Here is a 21,690-nt window from a genome sequence, read left to right as displayed (position 1 = left end):
ACATAAACGAAATGGTTCAAATTTACAAAAACTTTTGTGGCCAGGGTCGTGCACGTTCACTATCGAGTCAGGACCCATGCGATCATCATCCCCATCATCCCTTTACTTACTATACAAAAATTTGTGCTGTAAAATGTCGTGGTATCAATACCACAACACATAAACGAAATGGTTCAAATTTACAAAAACTTTTGTGACCAGGGTCGTGCACGTTCACTATCGGGTCAGGACCCATGCGATCATCATCCCCATCATCCCTTTACTTACTATACAAAAATTTGTGCTGTAAAATGTCGTGGTATCAATACCACAACACATAAACGAAATGGTTCAAATTTACAAAAACTTTTGTGGCCAGGGTCGTGCACGTTCACTAGCGGGTCAGGACCCATGCGATCATCATTCCTATCATCCCTTTACTTACTATACAAAAATTTGTGCTGTAAAATGTCGTGGTATCAATACCACAACACATAAACGAAATGGTTCAAATTTACAAAAACTTTTGTGGCCAGGGTCGTGCACGTTCACTATCGGGTCAGGACCCATGCGATCATCATCCCTATCATCCCTTTACTTACTATACAAAAATTTGTGCTGTAAAATGTCGTGATATCAATACCACAACACATAAACGAAATGGTTCAAATTTACAAAAACTTTTGTGGCCAGGGTCGTGCACGTTCACTAGCGGGTCAGGACCCATGCGATCATCATCCCTATCATCCCTTTACTTACTAAACAAAAAATTGTGCTGTAAAATGTCGTGGTATCAATACCACAACACATAAACGAAATGGTTCAAATTTACAAAAACTTTTGTGGCCAGGGTCGTGCACGTTCACTAGCGGGTCAGGACCCATGCGATCATCATCCCTATCATCCCTTTACTTACTATACAAAAATTTGTGCCGTAAAATGTCGTGGTATCAATACCACAACACATAAACGAAATGGTTCAAATTTGCAAAAACTTTTGTGGCCAGGGTCGCGCACGTTCACTATCGGGTCAGGACCCATGCGAACATCATCCCTATCATCCCTTTACTTACTATACAAAAATTTGTGCTGTAAAATGTCGTGGTATTAATACCAGAACACATAAACAAAATGGTTCAAATTTACAAAAACTTTTGTGGCCAGGGTCGTGCACGTTCACTATCGGGTCAGGACCCATGCGATCATCATCCCCATCATCCCTTTACTTACTATACAAAAATTTGTGCTGTAAAATGTCGTGGTATCAATACCACAACACAAACGAAATGGTTCAAATTTACAAAAACTTTTGTGGCCAGGGTCGTGCACGTTCACTAGCGGGTCAGGACCCATGCGATCATCATCCCTATCATCCCTTTACTTACTATACAAAAATTTGTGCCGTAAAATGTCGTGGTATCAATACCACAACACATAAACGAAATTGTTCAAATTTACAAAAACTTTTGTGGCCAGGGTCGTGCACGTTCACTATCGGGTCAGGACCCATGCGAACATCATCCCTATCATCCCTTTACTTACTATACAAAAATTTGTTCTGTAAAATGTCGTGGTATTAATACCAGAACACAAACAAAATGGTTCAAATTTACAAAAACTTTTGTGGCCAGGGTCGTGCACGTTCACTATCGAGTCAGGACCCATGCGATCATCATCCCCATCATCCCTTTACTTACTATACAAAAATTTGTGCTGTAAAATGTCGTGGTATCAATACCACAACACATAAACGAAATGGTTCAAATTTACAAAAACTTTTGTGGCCAGGGTCGTGCACGTTCACTAGCGGGTCAGGACCCATGCGATCATCATCCCTATCGTCCCTTTACTTACTATACAAAAATTTGTGCTGTAAAATGTCGTGGTATCAATACCACAACACATAAACGAAATGGTTCAAATTTGCAAAAACTTTTGTGGCCAGGGTCCGCGCACGTTCACTAGCGGGTCAGGACCCATGCGATCATCATCCCTATCATCCCTTTACTTACTATACAAACATTTGTGCTGTAAAATGTCGTGGTATCAATACCACAACACATAAACGAAATGGTTCAAATTTACAAAAACTTTTGTGGCCAGGGTCGTGCACGTTCACTAGCGGGTCAGGACCCATGCGATCATCATCCCTATCATCCCTTTAATTACTATACAAAAATGTGTGCTGTAAAATGTCGTGGTATCAATACCACAACACATAAACGAAATGGTTCAAATTTAAAAAAAACTTTTGTGGCCAGGGTCGTGCACGTTCACTAGCGGGTCAGAACCCATGCGATCATCATCCCTATCATCCCTTTACTTACTATACAAAAATTTGTGCTGTAAAATGTCGTGGTATTAATACCAGAACACAAACAAAATGGTTCAAATTTACAAAAACTTTTGTGACCAGGGTCGTGCACGTTCACTATCGGGTCAGGACCCATGCGATCATCATCCCCATCATCCCTTTACTTACTATACAAAAATTTGTGCTGTAAAATGTCGTGGTATCAATACCACAACACATAAACGAAATGGTTCAAATTTACAAATACTTTTGTGGCCAGGGTCGTGCACGTTCACTAGCGGGTCAGGACCCATGCGATCATCATTCCTATCATCCCTTTACTTACTATACAAAAATTTGTGCTGTAAAATGTCGTGGTATCAATACCACAACACATAAACGAAATGGTTCAAATTTACAAAAACTTTTGTGGCCAGGGTCGTGCACGTTCACTAGCGGGTCAGGACCCATGCGATCATCATCCCTATCATCCCTTTACTTACTATACAAAAATTTGTGCTGTAAAATGTCGTGGTATCAATACCACAACACATAAACGAAATGGTTCAAATTTAAAAAAACTTTTGTGGCCAGGGTCGTGCACGTTCACTAGCGGGTCAGGACCCATGCGATCATCATCCCTATCATCCCTTTACTTACTATACAAAAATTTGTGCTGTAAAATGTCGTGGTATTAATACCAGAACACATAAACAAAATGGTTCAAATTTACAAAAACTTTTGTGACCAGGGTCGTGCACGTTCACTATCGGGTCAGGACCCATGCGATCATCATCCCCATCATCCCTTTACTTACTATACAAAAATTTGTGCTGTAAAATGTCGTGGTATCAATACCACAACACATAAACGAAATGGTTCAAATTTACAAACACTTTTGTGGCCAGGGTCGTGCACGTTCACTAGCGGGTCAGGACCCATGCGATCATCATTCCTATCATCCCTTTACTTACTATACAAAAATTTGTGCTGTAAAATGTCGTGGTATCAATACCACAACACATAAACGAAATGGTTCAAATTTACAAAAACTTTTGTGGCCAGGGTCGTGCACGTTCACTAGCGGGTCAGGACCCATGCGATCATCATCCCTATCATCCCTTTACTTACTATACAAAAATTTGTGCTGTAAAATGTCGTGGTATCAATACCACAACACATAAACGAAATGGTTCAAATTTACAAAAACTTTTGTGGCCAGGGTCGTGCACGTTCACTAGCGGGTCAGGACCCATGCGATCATCATCCCTATCATCCCTTTACTTACTAAACAAAAAATTGTGCTGTAAAATGTCGTGGTATCAATACCACAACACATAAACGAAATGGTTCAAATTTACAAAAACTTTTGTGGCCAGGGTCGTGCACGTTCACTATCGGGTCAGGACCCATGCGATCATCATCCCTATCATCCCTTTACTTACCATACAAAAATTTGTGCCGTAAAATGTCGTGGTATCAATACCACAACACATAAACGAAATGGTTCAAATTTGCAAAAACTTTTGTGGCCAGGGTCGCGCACGTTCACTATCGGGTCAGGACCCATGCGAACATCATCCCTATCATCCCTTTACTTACTATACAAAAATTTGTGCTGTAAAATGTCGTGGTATTAATACCAGAACACAAACAAAATGGTTCAAATTTACAAAAACTTTTGTGGCCAGGGTCGTGCACGTTCACTATCGGGTCACGTGCACGTTCACGACATTTTACAGCACAATTTTTTGTTTAGTAAGTAAAGGGATGATAGGGATGATGATCGCATGGGTCCTGACCCGCTAGTGAACGTGCACGACCCTGGCCACAAAAGTTTTTGTAAATTTGAACCATTTCGTTTGTGTTGTGGTATTGATACCACGACATTTTACAGCACAAATTTTTGTATAGTAAGTAAAGGGATGATAGGGATGATGATCGCATGGGTCCTGACCCGCTAGTGAACGTGCACGACCCTGGCCACAAAAGTTTTTGTAAATTTGAACCATTTCGTTTATGTGTTGTGGTATTCATACCACGACATTTTACAGCACAAATTTTTGTATAGTAAGTAAAGGGATGGTGGGGATGATGATCGCATGGGTCCTGACCCGATAGTGAACGTGCACGACCCTGGCCACAAAAGTTTTTGTAAATTTGAACCATTTCGTTTATGTGTTGTGGTATTGATTCCACGACATTTTACAGCACAAATTTTTGTATAGTAATTAAAGGGATGATAGGGATGATGATCGCATGGGTCCTGACCCGCTAGTGAACGTGCACGACCCTGGCCACAAAAGTTTTTTTTAAATTTGAACCATTTCGTTTATGTGTTGTGGTATTGATACCACGACATTTTACAGCACAATTTTTTGTTTAGTAAGTAAAGGGATGATAGGGATGATGATCGCATGGGTCCTGACCCGCTAGTGAACGTGCACGACCCTGGCCACAAAAGTTTTTGTAAATTTGAACCATTTCGTTTATGTGTTCTGGTATTGATACCACGACATTTTACAGCACAAATTTTTGTATAGTAAGTAAAGGGATGATAGGGATGATGATCGCATGGGTCCTGACCCGCTAGTGAACGTGCACGACCCTGGCCACAAAAGTTTTTGTAAATTTGAACCATTTCGTTTATGTGTTGTGGTATTGATACCACGACATTTTACAGCACAATTTTTTGTTTAGTAAGTAAAGGGATGATAGGGATGATGATCGCATGGGTCCTGACCCGCTAGTGAACGTGCACGACCCTGGCCACAAAAGTTTTTGTAAATTTGAACCATTTCGTTTATGTGTTGTGGTATTGATACCACGACATTTTACAGCACAAATTTTTGTAGAGTAAGTAAAGGGATGATGGGGATGATGATCGCATGGGTCCTGACCCGATAGTGAACGTGCACGACCCTGGCCACAAAAGTTTTTGTAAATTTGAACCATTTCGTTTATGTGTTCTGGTATTAATACCACGACATTTTACGGCACAAATTTTTGTATAGTAAGTAAAGGGATGATAGGGATGATGATCGCATGGGTCCTGACCCGCTAGTGAACGTGCACGACCCTGGCCACAAAACTTTTTGTAAATTTGAACCATTTCGTTTATGTGTTGTGGTATTGATACCACGACATTTTACAGGACAAATTTTTGTATAGTAAGTAAAGGGATGATAGGGATGATGATCGCATGGGTCCTGACCCGCTAGTGAACGTGCACGACCCTGGCCACAAAAGTTTTTGTAAATTTGAACCATTTCGTTTATGTGTTGTGGTATTGATACCACGACATTTTACAGCACAATTTTTTGTATAGTAACTAAAGGGATGATAGGAATGATGATCGCATGGGTTCTGACCCGCTAGTGAACGTGCACGACCCTGGCCACAAAAGTTTTTGTAAATTTGAACCATTTCGTTTATGTGTTGTGGTATTGATACCACGACATTTTACAGCACAATTTTTTGTATAGTAAGTAAAGGGATGATAGGGATGATGATCGCATGGGTTCTGACCCGCTAGTGAACGTGCACGACCCTGGCCACAAAAGTTTTTGTAAATTTGAACCATTTCGTTTATGTGTTGTGGTATTGATACCACGACATTTTACAGGACAAATTTTTGTATAGTAAGTAAAGGGATGATAGGGATGATGATCGCATGGGTCCTGACCCGCTAGTGAACGTGCACGACCCTGGCCACAAAAGTTTTTGTAAATTTGAACCATTTCGTTTATGTGTTGTGGTATTGATACCACGACATTTTACAGGACAAATTTTTGTATATTAAGTAAAGGGATGATAGGGATGATGATCGCATGGGTCCTGACCCGCTAGTGAACGTGCACGACCCTGGCCACAAAAGTTTTTGTAAATTTGAACCATTTCGTTTATGTGTTGTGGTATTGATACCACGACATTTTACAGCACAATTTTTTGTATAGTAAGTAAAGGGATGATAGGGATGATGATCGCATGGGTTCTGACCCGCTAGTGAACGTGCACGACCCTGCCCACAAAAGTTTTTGTAAATTTGAACCATTTCGTTTATGTGTTGTGGTATTGATACCACGACATTTTACAGCACAATTTTTTGTATAGTAAGTAAAGGGATGATAGGGATGATGATCGCATGGGTTCTGACCCGCTAGTGAACGTGCACGACCCTGGCCACAAAAGTTTTTGTAAATTTGAACCATTTCGTTTATGTGTTGTGGTATTGATACCACGACATTTTACAGGACAAATTTTTGTATAGTAAGTAAAGGGATGATAGGGATGATGATCGCATGGGTCCTGACCCGATAGTGAACGTGCACGACCCTGGCCACAAAAGTTTTTGTAAATTTGAACAATTTCGTTTATGTGTTGTGGTATTGATACCACGACATTTTACGGCACAAATTTTTGTATAGTAAGTAAAGGGATGATAGGGATGATGATCGCATGGGTCCTGACCCGCTAGTGAACGTGCACGACCCTGGCCACAAAAGTTTTTGTAAATTTGAACCATTTCGTTTGTGTTGTGGTATTGATACCACGACATTTTACAGCACAAATTTTTGTATAGTAAGTAAAGGGATGATGGGGATGATGATCGCATGGGTCCTGACCCGATAGTGAACGTGCACGACCCTGGCCACAAAAGTTTTTGTAAATTTGAACCATTTTGTTTATGTGTTCTGGTATTAATACCACGACATTTTACAGCACAAATTTTTGTATAGTAAGTAAAGGGATGATAGGGATGATGTTCGCATGGGTCCTGACCCGATAGTGAACGTGCGCGACCCTGGCCACAAAAGTTTTTGCAAATTTGAACCATTTCGTTTATGTGTTGTGGTATTGATACCACGACATTTTACGGCACAAATTTTTGTATAGTAAGTAAAGGGATGATAGGGATGATGATCGCATGGGTCCTGACCCGCTAGTGAACGTGCACGACCCTGGCCACAAAAGTTTTTGTAAATTTGAACCATTTTGTTTGTGTTGTGGTATTGATACCACGACATTTTACAGCACAAATTTTTGTATAGTAAGTAAAGGGATGATGGGGATGATGATCGCATGGGTCCTGACCCGATAGTGAACGTGCACGACCCTGGCCACAAAAGTTTTTGTAAATTTGAACCATTTTGTTTATGTGTTCTGGTATTAATACCACGACATTTTACAGCACAAATTTTTGTATAGTAAGTAAAGGGATGATAGGGATGATGTTCGCATGGGTCCTGACCCGATAGTGAACGTGCGCGACCCTGGCCACAAAAGTTTTTGCAAATTTGAACCATTTCGTTTATGTGTTGTGGTATTGATACCACGACATTTTACGGCACAAATTTTTGTATAGTAAGTAAAGGGATGATAGGGATGATGATCGCATGGGTCCTGACCCGCTAGTGAACGTGCACGACCCTGGCCACAAAAGTTTTTGTAAATTTGAACCATTTCGTTTATGTGTTGTGGTATTGATACCACGACATTTTACAGCACAATTTTTTGTTTAGTAAGTAAAGGGATGATAGGGATGATGATCGCATGGGTCCTGACCCGCTAGTGAACGTGCACGACCCTGGCCACAAAAGTTTTTTTAAATTTGAACCATTTCGTTTATGTGTTGTGGTATTGATACCACGACATTTTACAGCACAAATTTTTGTATAGTAAGTAAAGGGATGATAGGGATGATGATCGCATGGGTCCTGACCCGCTAGTGAACGTGCACGACCCTGGCAACAAAAGTTTTTGTAAATTTGAACCATTTCGTTTATGTGTTGTGGTATTGATACCACGACATTTTACAGCACAATTTTTTGTATAGTAAGTAAAGGGATGATAGGAATGATGATCGCATGGGTCCTGACCCGCTAGTGAACGTGCACGACCCTGGCCACAAAAGTTTTTGTAAATTTGAACCATTTCGTTTATGTGTTGTGGTATTGATACCACGACATTTTACAGCACAAATTTTTGTATAGTAAGTAAAGGGATGATGGGGATGATGATCGCATGGGTCCTGACCCGATAGTGAACGTGCACGACCCTGGTCACAAAAGTTTTTGTAAATTTGAACCATTTTGTTTATGTGTTGTGGTATTAATACCACGACATTTTACAGCACAAATTTTTGTATAGTAAGTAAAGGGATGATAGGGATGATGATCGCATGGGTTCTGACCCGCTAGTGAACGTGCACGACCCTGGCCACAAAAGTTTTTTTTAAATTTGAACCATTTCGTTTATGTGTTGTGGTATTGATACCACGACATTTTACAGCACACATTTTTGTATAGTAATTAAAGGGATGATAGGGATGATGATCGCATGGGTCCTGACCCGCTAGTGAACGTGCACGACCCTGGCCACAAAAGTTTTTTTAAATTTGAACCATTTTGTTTAATTGTTGTGGTATTGATACCACGACATTTTACAGCACAATTTTTTGTATAGTAAGTAAAGGGATGATAGGGATGATGATCGCATGGGTCCTGACCCGCTAGTGAACGTGCGCGACCCTGGCCACAAAAGTTTTTGCAAATTTGAACCATTTCGTTTATGTGTTGTGGTATTGATACCACGACATTTTACAGCACAAATTTTTGTATAGTAAGTAAAGGGACGATAGGGATGATGATCGCATGGGTCCTGACCCGCTAGTGAACGTGCACGACCTTGGCCACAAAGGTTTTTGTAAATTTGAACCATTTCGTTTATGTGTTGTGGTATTGATACCACGACATTTTACAGCACAAATTTTTGTATAGTAAGTAAAGGGATGATGGGGATGATGATCGCATGGGTCCTGACTCGATAGTGAACGTGCACGACCCTGGCCACAAAAGTTTTTGTAAATTTGAACCATTTCGTTTATGTGTTGTGGTATTAATACCACGACATTTTACAGCACAAATTTTTGTATAGTAAGTAAATGGATGATAGGTATGATGATCGCATGGGTTCTGACCCGCTAGTGAACGTGCACGACCCTGGCCACAAAAGTTTTTTTAAATTTGAACCATTTCGTTTATGTGTTGTGGTATTGATACCACGACATTTTACAGCACACATTTTTGTATAGTAATTAAAGGGATGATAGGGATGATGATCGCATGGGTCCTGACCCGCTAGTGAACGTGCACGACCCTGGCCACAAAAGTTTTTGTAAATTTGAACCATTTCGTTTATGTGTTGTGGTATTGATACCACGACATTTTACAGCACAAATTTTTGTATAGTAATTAAAGGGATGATAGGGATGATGATCGCATGGGTCCTGACCCGCTAGTGAACGTGCACGACCCTGGCCACAAAAGTTTTTGTAAATTTGAACCATTTCGTTTATGTGTTGTGGTATTGATACCACGACATTTTACAGCACAATTTTTTGTTTAGTAATTAAAGGGATGATAGGGATGATGATCGCATGGGTCCTGACCCGCTAGTGAACGTGCACGACCCTGGCCACAAAAGTTTTTGTAAATTTGAACCATTTCGTTTATGTGTTGTGGTATTGATACCACGACATTTTACAGCACAAATTTTTGTAGAGTAAGTAAAGGGATGATGGGGATGATGATCGCATGGGTCCTGACCCGATAGTGAACGTGCACGACCCTGGCCACAAAAGTTTTTGTAAATTTGAACCATTTCGTTTATGTGTTCTGGTATTAATACCACGACATTTTACAGCACAAATTTTTGTATAGTAAATAAAGGGATGATAGGGATGATGATCGCATGGGTCCTGACCCGCTAGTGAACGTGCACGACCCTGGCCACAAAAGTTTTTGTAAATTTGAACCATTTCGTTTATGTGTTGTTGTATTGATACCACGACATTTTACAGCACACATTTTTGTATAGTAATTAAAGGGATGATAGGGATGATGATCGCATGGGTCCTGACCCGATAGTGAACGTGCACGACCCTGGCCACAAAAGTTTTTGAAAATTTGAACCATTTCGTTTATGTGTTGTGGTATTGATACCACGACATTTTACAGCACAAATTTTTGTATATTAAGTAAAGGGATGATAGGGATGATGATCGCATGGGTCCTGATCCGCTAGTGAACGTGCGCGACCCTGGCCACAAAAGTTTTTGTAAATTTGAACCATTTCGTTTATGTGTTGTGGTATTGATACCACGACATTTTACAGCACACATTTTTGTATAGTAAGTAAAGGGATGATAGGGATGATGTTCGCATGGGTTCTGACCCGATAGTGAACGTGCACGACCCTGGCCACAAAAGTTTTTGTAAATTTGAACCATTTCGTTTATGTGTTGTGGTATTGATACCACGACATTTTACTTCACAAATTTTTGTATAGTAAGTAAAGGGATGATAGGGATGATGATCGCATGGGTCCTGACCCGCTAGTGAACGTGCACGACCCTGGCCACAAAAGTTTTTGTAAATTTGAACCATTTCGTTTATGTGTTGTGGTATTGATACCACGACATTTTACAGCACAAATTTTTGTATAGTAGGTAAAGGGATGATAGGGATGATGATCGCATGGGTCCTGACCCGCTAGTGAACGTGCACGACCCTGGCCACAAAAGTTTTTGTAAATTTGAACCATTTCATTTATGTGTTGTGGTATTGATACCACGACATTTTACAGCACACATTTTTGTATAGTAATTAAAGGGATGATGGGGATGATGATCGCATGGTCCTGACCCGATAGTGAACGTGCACGACCCTGGCCACAAAAGTTTTTGTAAATTTGAACCATTTTGTTTGTGTTCTGGTATTAATACCACGACATTTTACAGAACCAATTTTTTTATAGTAAGTAAAGGGATGATAGGGATGATGTTCGCATGGGTCCTGACCCGATAGTGAACGTGCACGACCCTGGCCACAAAAGTTTTTGTAAATTTGAACAATTTCGTTTATGTGTTGTGGTATTGATACCACGACATTTTACGGCACAAATTTTTGTATAATAAGTAAAGGGATGATAGGGATGATGATCGAATGGGTCCTGACCCGCTAGTGAACGTGCACGACCCTGGCCACAAAAGTTTTTGTAAATTTGAACCATTTCGTTTGTGTTGTGGTATTGATACCACGACATTTTACAGCACAAATTTTTGTATAGTAAGTAAAGGGATGATGGGGATGATGATCGCATGGGTCCTGACCCGATAGTGAACGTGCACGACCCTGGCCACAAAAGTTTTTGTAAATTTGAACCATTTTGTTTATGTGTTCTGGTATTAATACCACGACATTTTACAGCACAAATTTTTGTATAGTAAGTAAAGGGATGATAGGGATGATGTTCGCATGGGTCCTGACCCGATAGTGAACGTGCGCGACCCTGGCCACAAAAGTTTTTGCAAATTTGAACAATTTCGTTTATGTGTTGTGGTATTGATACCACGACATTTTACGGCACAAATTTTTGTATGGTAAGTAAAGGGATGATAGGGATGATGATCGCATGGGTCCTGACCCGCTAGTGAACGTGCACGACCCTGGCCACAAAAGTTTTTGTAAATTTGAACCATTTCGTTTATGTGTTGTGGTATTGATACCACGACATTTTACAGCACAATTTTTTGTTTAGTAAGTAAAGGGATGATAGGGATGATGATCGCATGGGTCCTGACCCGCTAGTGAACGTGCACGACCCTGGCCACAAAAGTTTTTTTAAATTTCAACCATTTCGTTTATGTGTTGTGGTATTGATACCACGACATTTTACAGCACAAATTTTTGTATAGTAAGTAAAGGGATGATAGGGATGATGATCGCATGGGTCCTGACCCGCTAGTGAACGTGCACGACCCTGGCCACAAAAGTTTTTGTAAATTTGAACCATTTCGTTTATGTGTTGTGGTATTGATACCACGACATTTTACAGCACAAATTTTTGTATAGTAAGTAAAGGGATGATAGGAATGATGATCGCATGGGTCCTGACCCGCTAGTGAACGTGCACGACCCTGGCCACAAAAGTGTTTGTAAATTTGAACCATTTCGTTTATGTGTTGTGGTATTGATACCACGACATTTTACAGCACAAATTTTTGTATAGTAAGTAAAGGGATGATGGGGATGATGATCGCATGGGTCCTGACCCGATAGTGAACGTGCACGACCCTGGTCACAAAAGTTTTTGTAAATTTGAACCATTTTGTTTATGTGTTCTGGTATTAATACCACGACATTTTACAGCACAAATTTTTGTATAGTAAGTAAAGGGATGATAGGGATGATGATCGCATGGGTCCTGACCCGCTAGTGAACGTGCACGACCCTGGCCACAAAAGTTTTTTTAAATTTGAACCATTTCGTTTATGTGTTGTGGTATTGATACCACGACATTTTACAGCACAAATTTTTGTATAGTAAGTAAAGGGATGATAGGGATGATGATCGCATGGGTCCTGACCCGCTAGTGAACGTGCACGACCCTGGCCACAAAAGTTTTTGTAAATTTGAACCATTTCGTTTATGTGTTGTGGTATTGATACCACGACATTTTACAGCACAAATTTTTGTATAGTAAGTAAAGGGATGATAGGAATGATGATCGCATGGGTCCTGACCCGCTAGTGAACGTGCACGACCCTGGCCACAAAAGTGTTTGTAAATTTGAACCATTTCGTTTATGTGTTGTGGTATTGATACCACGACATTTTACAGCACAAATTTTTGTATAGTAAGTAAAGGGATGATGGGGATGATGATCGCATGGGTCCTGACCCGATAGTGAACGTGCACGACCCTGGTCACAAAAGTTTTTGTAAATTTGAACCATTTTGTTTATGTGTTCTGGTATTAATACCACGAAATTTTACAGCACAAATTTTTGTATAGTAAGTAAAGGGATGATAGGGATGATGATCGCATGGGTTCTGACCCGCTAGTGAACGTGCACGACCCTGGCCACAAAAGTTTTTTTTAAATTTGAACCATTTCGTTTATGTGTTGTGGTATTGATACCACGACATTTTACAGCACACATTTTTGTATAGTAATTAAAGGGATGATAGGGATGATGATCGCATGGGTCCTGACCCGCTAGTGAACGTGCACGACCCTGGCCACAAAAGTTTTTGTAAATTTGAACCATTTTGTTTAATTGTTGTGGTATTGATACCACGACATTTTACAGCACAAATGTTTGTATAGTAAGTAAAGGGATGATAGGGATGATGATCGCATGGGTCCTGACCCGCTAGTGAACGTGCGCGACCCTGGCCACAAAAGTTTTTGCAAATTTGAACCATTTCGTTTATGTGTTGTGGTATTGATACCACGACATTTTACAGCACAAATTTTTGTATAGTAAGTAAAGGGACGATAGGGATGATGATCGCATGGGTCCTGACCCGCTAGTGAACGTGCACGACCCTGGCCACAAAAGTTTTTGTAAATTTGAACCATTTCGTTTATGTGTTGTGGTATTGATACCACGACATTTTACAGCACAAATTTTTGTATAGTAAGTAAAGGGATGATGGGGATGATGATCGCATGGGTCCTGACTCGATAGTGAACGTGCACGACCCTGGCCACAAAAGTTTTTGTAAATTTGAACCATTTTGTTTGTGTTCTGGTATTAATACCACGACATTTTACAGAACAAATTTTTGTATAGTAAGTAAAGGGATGATAGGGATGATGTTCGCATGGGTCCTGACCCGATAGTGAACGTGCACGACCCTGTCCACAAAAGTTTTTGTAAATTTGAACAATTTCGTTTATGTGTTGTGGTATTGATACCACGACATTTTACGGCACAAATTTTTGTATAGTAAGTAAAGGGATGATAGGGATGATGATCGCATGGGTCCTGACCCGCTAGTGAACGTGCACGACCCTGGCCACAAAAGTTTTTGTAAATTTGAACCATTTCGTTTGTGTTGTGGTATTGATACCACGACATTTTACAGCACAAATTTTTGTATAGTAAGTAAAGGGATGATGGGGATGATGATCGCATGGGTCCTGACCCGATAGTGAACGTGCACGACCCTGGCCACAAAAGTTTTTGTAAATTTGAACCATTTTGTTTATGTGTTCTGGTATTAATACCACGACATTTTACAGCACAAATTTTTGTATAGTAAGTAAAGGGATGATAGGGATGATGTTCGCATGGGTCCTGACCCGATAGTGAACGTGCGCGACCCTGGCCACAAAAGTTTTTGCAAATTTGAACCATTTCGTTTATGTGTTGTGGTATTGATACCACGATATTTTACGGCACAAATTTTTGTATAGTAAGTAAAGGGATGATAGGGATGATGATCGCATGGGTCCTGACCCGCTAGTGAACGTGCACGACCCTGGCCACAAAAGTTTTTGTAAATTTGAACCATTTCGTTTATGTGTTGTGGTATTGATACCACGACATTTTACAGCACAATTTTTTGTTTAGTAAGTAAAGGGATGATAGGGATGATGATCGCATGGGTCCTGACCCGCTAGTGAACGTGCACGACCCTGGCCACAAAAGTTTTTTTAAATTTGAACCATTTCGTTTATGTGTTGTGGTATTGATACCACGACATTTTACAGCACAAATTTTTGTATAGTAAGTAAAGGGATGATAGGGATGATGATCGCATGGGTCCTGACCCGCTAGTGAACGTGCACGACCCTGGCCACAAAAGTTTTTGTAAATTTGAACCATTTCGTTTATGTGTTGTGGTATTGATACCACGACATTTTACAGCACAAATTTTTGTATAGTAAGTAAAGGGATGATAGGAATGATGATCGCATGGGTCCTGACCCGCTAGTGAACGTGCACGACCCTGGCCACAAAAGTTTTTGTAAATTTGAACCATTTCGTTTATGTGTTGTGGTATTGATACCACGACATTTTACAGCACAAATTTTTGTATAGTAAGTAAAGGGATGATGGGGATGATGATCGCATGGGTCCTGACCCGATAGTGAACGTGCACGACCCTGGTCACAAAAGTTTTTGTAAATTTGAACCATTTTGTTTATGTGTTCTGGTATTAATACCACGACATTTTACAGCACAAATTTTTGTATAGTAAGTAAAGGGATGATAGGGATGATGATCGCATGGGTTCTGACCCGCTAGTGAACGTGCACGACCCTGGCCACAAAAGTTTTTTTTAAATTTGAACCATTTCGTTTATGTGTTGTTGTATTGATACCACGACATTTTACAGCACACATTTTTTGTATAGTAATTAAAGGGATGATAGGGATGATGATCGCATGGGTCCTGACCCGCTAGTGAACGTGCACGACCCTGGCCACAAAAGTTTTTGTAAATTTGAACCATTTTGTTTAATTGTTGTGGTATTGATACCACGACATTTTACAGCACAAATTTTTGTATAGTAAGTAAAGGGATGATAGGGATGATGATCGCATGGGTCCTGACCCGCTAGTGAACGTGCGCGACCCTGGCCACAAAAGTTTTTGCAAATTTGAACCATTTCGTTTATGTGTTGTGGTATTGATACCACGACATTTTACAGCACAAATTTTTGTATAGTAAGTAAAGGGACGATAGGGATGATGAACGCATGGGTCCTGACCCGCTAGTGAACGTGCACGACCCTGGCCACAAAAGTTTTTGTAAATTTGAACCATTTCGTTTATGTGTTGTGGTATTGATACCACGACATTTTACAGCACAAATTTTTGTATAGTAAGTAAAGGGATGATGGGGATGATGATCGCATGGGTCCTGACTCGATAGTGAACGTGCACGACCCTGGCCACAAAAGTTTTTGTAAATTTGAACCATTTCGTTTATGTGTTGTGGTATTAATACCACGACATTTTACAGCACAAATTTTTGTATAGTAAGTAAATGGATGATAGGTATGATGATCGCATGGGTTCTGACCCGCTAGTGAACGTGCACGACCCTGGCCACAAAAGTTTTTTTAAATTTGAACCATTTCGTTTATGTGTTGTGGTATTGATACCACGACATTTTACAGCACACATTTTTGTATAGTAATTAAAGGGATGATAGGGATGATGATCGCATGGGTCCTGACCCGCTAGTGAACGTGCACGACCCTGGCCACAAAAGTTTTTGTAAATTTGAACCATTTCGTTTATGTGTTGTGGTATTGATACCACGACATTTTACAGCACAAATTTTTGTATAGTAATTAAAGGGATGATAGGGATGATGATCGCATGGGTCGTGACCCGCTAGTGAACGTGCACGACCCTGGCCACAAAAGTTTTTGTAAATTTGAACCATTTCGTTTATGTGTTGTGGTATTGATACCACGACATTTTACAGCACAATTTTTTGTTTAGTAAGTAAAGGGACGATAGGGATGATGATCGCATGGGTCCTGACCCGCTAGTGAACGTGCACGACCCTGGCCACAAAAGTTTTTGTTAATTTGAACCATTTCGTTTATGTGTTGTGGTATTGATACCACGACATTTTACAGCACAAATTTTTGTAGAGTAAGTAAAGGGATGATGGGGATGATGATCGCATGGGTCCTGACCCGATAGTGAACGTGCACGACCCTGGCCACAAAAGTTTTTGTAAATTTGAACCATTTCGTTTATGTGTTCTGGTATTAATACCACGACATTTTACAGCACAAATTTTTGTATAGTAAATAAAGGGATGATAGGGATGATGATCGCATGGGTCCTGACCCGCTAGTGAACGTGCACGACCCTGGCCACAAAAGTTTTTGTAAATTTGAACCATTTCGTTTATGTGTTGTGGTATTGATACCACGACATTTTACAGCACACATTTTTGTATAGTAATTAAAGGGATGATAGGGATGATGATCGCATGGGTCCTGACCCGCTAGTGAACGTGCACGACCCTGGCCACAAAAGTTTTTGTAAATTTGAACCATTTCGTTTATGTGTTGTGGTATTGATACCACGACATTTTACAGCACAAATTTTTGTATATTAAGTAAAGGGATGATAGGGATGATGATCGCATGGGTCCTGATCCGCTAGTGAACGTGCGCGACCCTGGCCACAAAAGTTTTTGTAAATTTGAACCATTTCGTTTATGTGTTGTGGTATTGATACCACGACATTTTACAGCACACATTTTTGTATAGTAAGTAAAGGGATGATAGGGATGATGATCGCATGGGTCCTGACCCGCTAGTGAACGTGCACGACCCTGGCCACAAAAGTTTTTGTAAATTTGAACCATTTCGTTTATGTGTTGTGGTATTGATACCACGACATTTTACAGGACAAATTTTTGTATAGTAAGTAAAGGGATGATAGGGATGATGATCGCATGGGTCCTGACCCGCTAGTGAACGTGCACGACCCTGGCCACAAAAGTTTTTGTAAATTTGAACCATTTCGTTTATGTGTTGTGGTATTGATACCACGACATTTTACAGCACAATTTTTTGTATAGTAAGTAAAGGGATGATAGGGATGATGATCGCATGGGTTCTGACCCGCTAGTGAACGTGCACGACCCTGGCCACAAAAGTTTTTGTAAATTTGAACCATTTCGTTTATGTGTTGTGGTATTGATACCACGACATTTTACAGCACAATTTTTTGTATAGTAAGTAAAGGGATGATAGGGATGATGATCGCATGGGTTCTGACCCGCTAGTGAACGTGCACGACCCTGGCCACAAAAGTTTTTGTAAATTTGAACCATTTCGTTTATGTGTTGTGGTATTGATACCACGACATTTTACAGGACAAATTTTGGTATAGTAAGTAAAGGGATGATAGGGATGATGATCGCATGGGTCCTGACCCGCTAGTGAACGTGCACGACCCTGGCCACAAAAGTTTTTGTAAATTTGAACCATTTCGTTTATGTGTTGTGGTATTGATACCACGACATTTTACAGCACAAATTTTTGTATAGTAAGTAAAGGGATGATGGGGATGATGATCGCATGGGTCCTGACCCGATAGTGAACGTGCACGACCCTGGCCACAAAAGTTTTTGTAAATTTGAACCATTTCGTTTATGTGTTGTGGTATTGATACCACGACATTTTACAGCACAAATTTTTGTATAGTAAGTAAAGGGATGATAGGGATGATGATCGCATGGGTCCTGACCCGCTAGTGAACGTGCACGACCCTGGCCACAAGTTTTTGTAAATTTGAACCATTTCGTTTATGTGTTCTGGTATTGATACCACGACATTTTACAGCACAATTTTTTGTTTAGTAAGTAAAGGGATGATAGGGATGATGATCGCATGGGTCCAGACCCGCTAGTGAACGTGCACGACCCTGGCCACAAAAGTTTTTGTAAATATGAACCATTTCGTTTATGTGTTGTGGTATTGATACCACGACATTTTACAGCACAAATTTTTGTATAGTAAGTAAAGGGATGATAGGGATGATGATCGCATGGGTCCTGACCCGCTAGTGAACGTGCACGACCCTGGCCACAAAAGTTTTTGTTAATTTGAACCATTTCGTTTATGTGTTCTAGTATTGATACCACGACATTTTACAGAACACATTTTTGTATAGTAATTAAAGGGATGATAGGGATGATGATCGCATGGGTCCTGACCCGCTAGTGAACGTGCACGACCCTGGCCACAAAAGTTTTTGTAAATTTGAACCATTTCGTTTATGTGTTGTGGTATTGATACCACGACATTTTACAGGACAAATTTTTGTATAGTAAGTAAAGGGATGATAGGGATGATGATCGCATGGGTCCTGACCCGCTAGTGAACGTGCACGACCCTGGCCACAAAAGTTTTTGTAAATTTGAACCATGTCGTTTATGTGTTGTGGTATTGATACCACGACATTTTACAGCACAAATTTTTGTATAGTAAGTAAAGGGATGATAGGGATGATGATCGCATGGGTCCTGACCCGCTAGTGAACGTGCACGACCCTGGCCACAAAAGTTTTTGTAAATTTGAACCATTTCGTTTATGTGTTGTGGTATTGATACCACGACATTTTACAGCACAAATTTTTGTATAGTAAGTAAAGGGATGATAGGGATGATGATCGCATGGGTCCTGACCCGCTAGTGAACGTGCACGTCTTGGCCACAAAAGTTTTTGTAAATTTGAACCATTTCGTTTATGTGTTGTGGTATTGATACCATGGCATTTAGCACACAAAATTTTGTATATTATGTAAAGGGATGATAGGGATGATGATTGCATGGGTCCTTTTGAGCGTGGAATAAGCTTGCTATGGGAGTTTTATTTTTCTAAATTTAAATTTGTAGTGTTTGCAACCCTGTGTGTTGTGCGGATGACCTTGAACGTCCTTAGTTTTGTGGCTGGATTTTGTGGCTAAGATGGGCGAGGTTGTAAATTTTGTGTTTTTTACGTGCTTCTGGACCCCTTGTACTAAACATATCCCGTTTTATTAAAAAAAAATCCTCGTTGACTGTATTTGAACACATTTCAACACAATCTGTGAGTAGTAAGCATGTTAATATAATAGATTAATTAACTTAATGCGACATGTTTAGCAGAAGGGCAAATCTTTAGTTTAGGCAAGGCAGTGACAGGAACTGATTGCATTAAGTACAAGGGCAATATTGTAGTAAATTAAAGTCCCCTTATTATTGCCTTTTTAAGGTCGTACATAGTCTATGAATAATCCCTAGCAACAGAAAGGAACCAATGACACCTGTGAATAATACTAACAGTGACGGGATATCACTGCCTTGCCCAAACTAAAGAGTTACCAGCAGAAGGGTTCCAAAAGTACGTAAAAAAACATAATTTACAGGAGAAATGGTTGATGCAAGTACTTATACCTAAACTAAGTGGTCCATGTTCCGTTAAGGGGGTCCAAATCTACACTGAACACTTAAGCTAACCTAACCTAATATAACGTTATATTATGTAATCAAACAAAAATCAATAGAAAGAAGTGGTCAAAACACTGGACCCCCTCAACGGAACATAATCTAATATCAACTACGCTAATGTCAACAGAAATCACCGATTATTTTTTTTTAAAGACAAATTGGTTGGACCCCTTCTGCTCTAAACACAGGTCAACTTAATTAACGTATAGTAATACCAGCTAAACAAAAGTACTATTCAATAGTGCTGGTATCTTATTCAATGGCAGTATGGATAACATTTTGTTCCCCTTGTAAGATAATAATTTTAACAGCACTTACCTGCAGATTTTCTTCCATTTGGAAAATTAACATCCGTAAGCGAAACAATTCATTTTCAAAAGGCGAGTACCACGTAAACTTCTTATAGAACCCGCTGTAAGCTGGTTTGTTTGGAACCAGCTAGCAAAACAGGAAGCGGAAATGACGTTTTCTGCACCAGCGTTAAGCAAATTTTCGAAACAAGTTTTTTACAGAGTTGCAAACTGTTTGCGACGGCAAACTCAATCCTATATTTTCAAAAAAGATGCAAGTTAATTGCAGTGGAGAATTTGTATTTTCAAATCAGTGAAAATTTGCAGATCATATTGAAAGCTTTTAATAAATATTAAGAAATTTTGCTTTCGCAAACTTTCAGATTGTTTGCTCCACTAAACGAAGCAAAAACTTGCCGCAAGTATTCGTGCTATCTGGGATACTGTAATTTCTTAGCCGATAAAATTTTCTGTCGCCGAAAAACAAGAAAGCACCTGTCAAAAGCAATTCTACGAACTTTCTCGTAGAATTTATCATATAATAAGTTTTTTTTTTTTATTCCTCTCTCTCAGAGATTTGCATCCCTTTTGGCCTTTAGGGCCACTCACTGACAAAAGGTGCACACATGACCGCTATATGCAGACATGCTCTTAGGTAGGATCAGAGATTTGGAAAGTAAACGATGTTATAATAATATTAATAATAATAATAATAATAATTGTTATTATTATTAATAATAATAATATTCTTATAACAATTAGGTTTACAACTAGAGTCCCATCTCTTTATCTTGCATGAGAGGCCCGCTAGTTAGCTAAGCCACTGGTGTTCCTTATTCTGTGTTTGTCTTTCTTTCCGTATCGTGTGGATGTTTGTTTTTGGGCTGTTAGGCTTGTTGGCTGTTAGGCTGAGATGATATGAGTTGGTCGCGGCAGTAATGTTATTTTGTATAAAAGTAATAGTTACTCCCGTGACCAAGTTGTGTCACCCCGTTATCTTATCTGATATTTAGTAATCAGAGAGATATCAGGAGTTTATGGAACTGGTCTATAAAGACTCCATTCAGTGAGTTCAGTCACTGAATACCAAATTTTATCGCAGATTTATATTTGTTCTTCGTCAAAATATGCTTAACCATTTCCGAGAAAATTACATTGTAGGAATTATGCAGAACAGTAAATCAGTGGTGACGTGAATTTTGAACAGGATATAAGCCTACTAGTTAATGCTGTGCCTTCATATCCAATTTCAAAACTAACAATATTAATTTAGCATCGACTACAGGATAGTAGCGTTAAGTTACT

General features: G+C 39.8%; 1 protein-coding gene across 1 annotated transcript in view; it reads right to left on the bottom strand.

Moving 5' to 3' along the window:
• The window catches only part of LOC145678350 (uncharacterized), a 50,157-nt gene extending 29,574 nt beyond the window's left edge, over positions 1 to 20,583 (bottom strand). Inside the window, exon 1 of the mRNA XM_081748398.1 lies at positions 20,414 to 20,583. The gene's annotated coding sequence lies outside the window, so the exon portion shown is untranslated. The remainder of the gene's footprint in view (positions 1 to 20,413) is intronic.
• Between the last annotated feature and the right edge of the window lie 1,107 nt (positions 20,584 to 21,690).

This window comes from Thermobia domestica, chromosome 2, assembly GCF_964235325.1.
Source record: "Thermobia domestica chromosome 2, izTheDome1.hap1.1, whole genome shotgun sequence".
In the NCBI taxonomy this organism is placed as follows: domain Eukaryota; kingdom Metazoa; phylum Arthropoda; class Insecta; order Zygentoma; family Lepismatidae; genus Thermobia; species Thermobia domestica.
The sequence above is the reverse complement of the archived record's forward strand: the minus strand, read 5'-3'. Positions and strand labels throughout refer to the sequence as shown.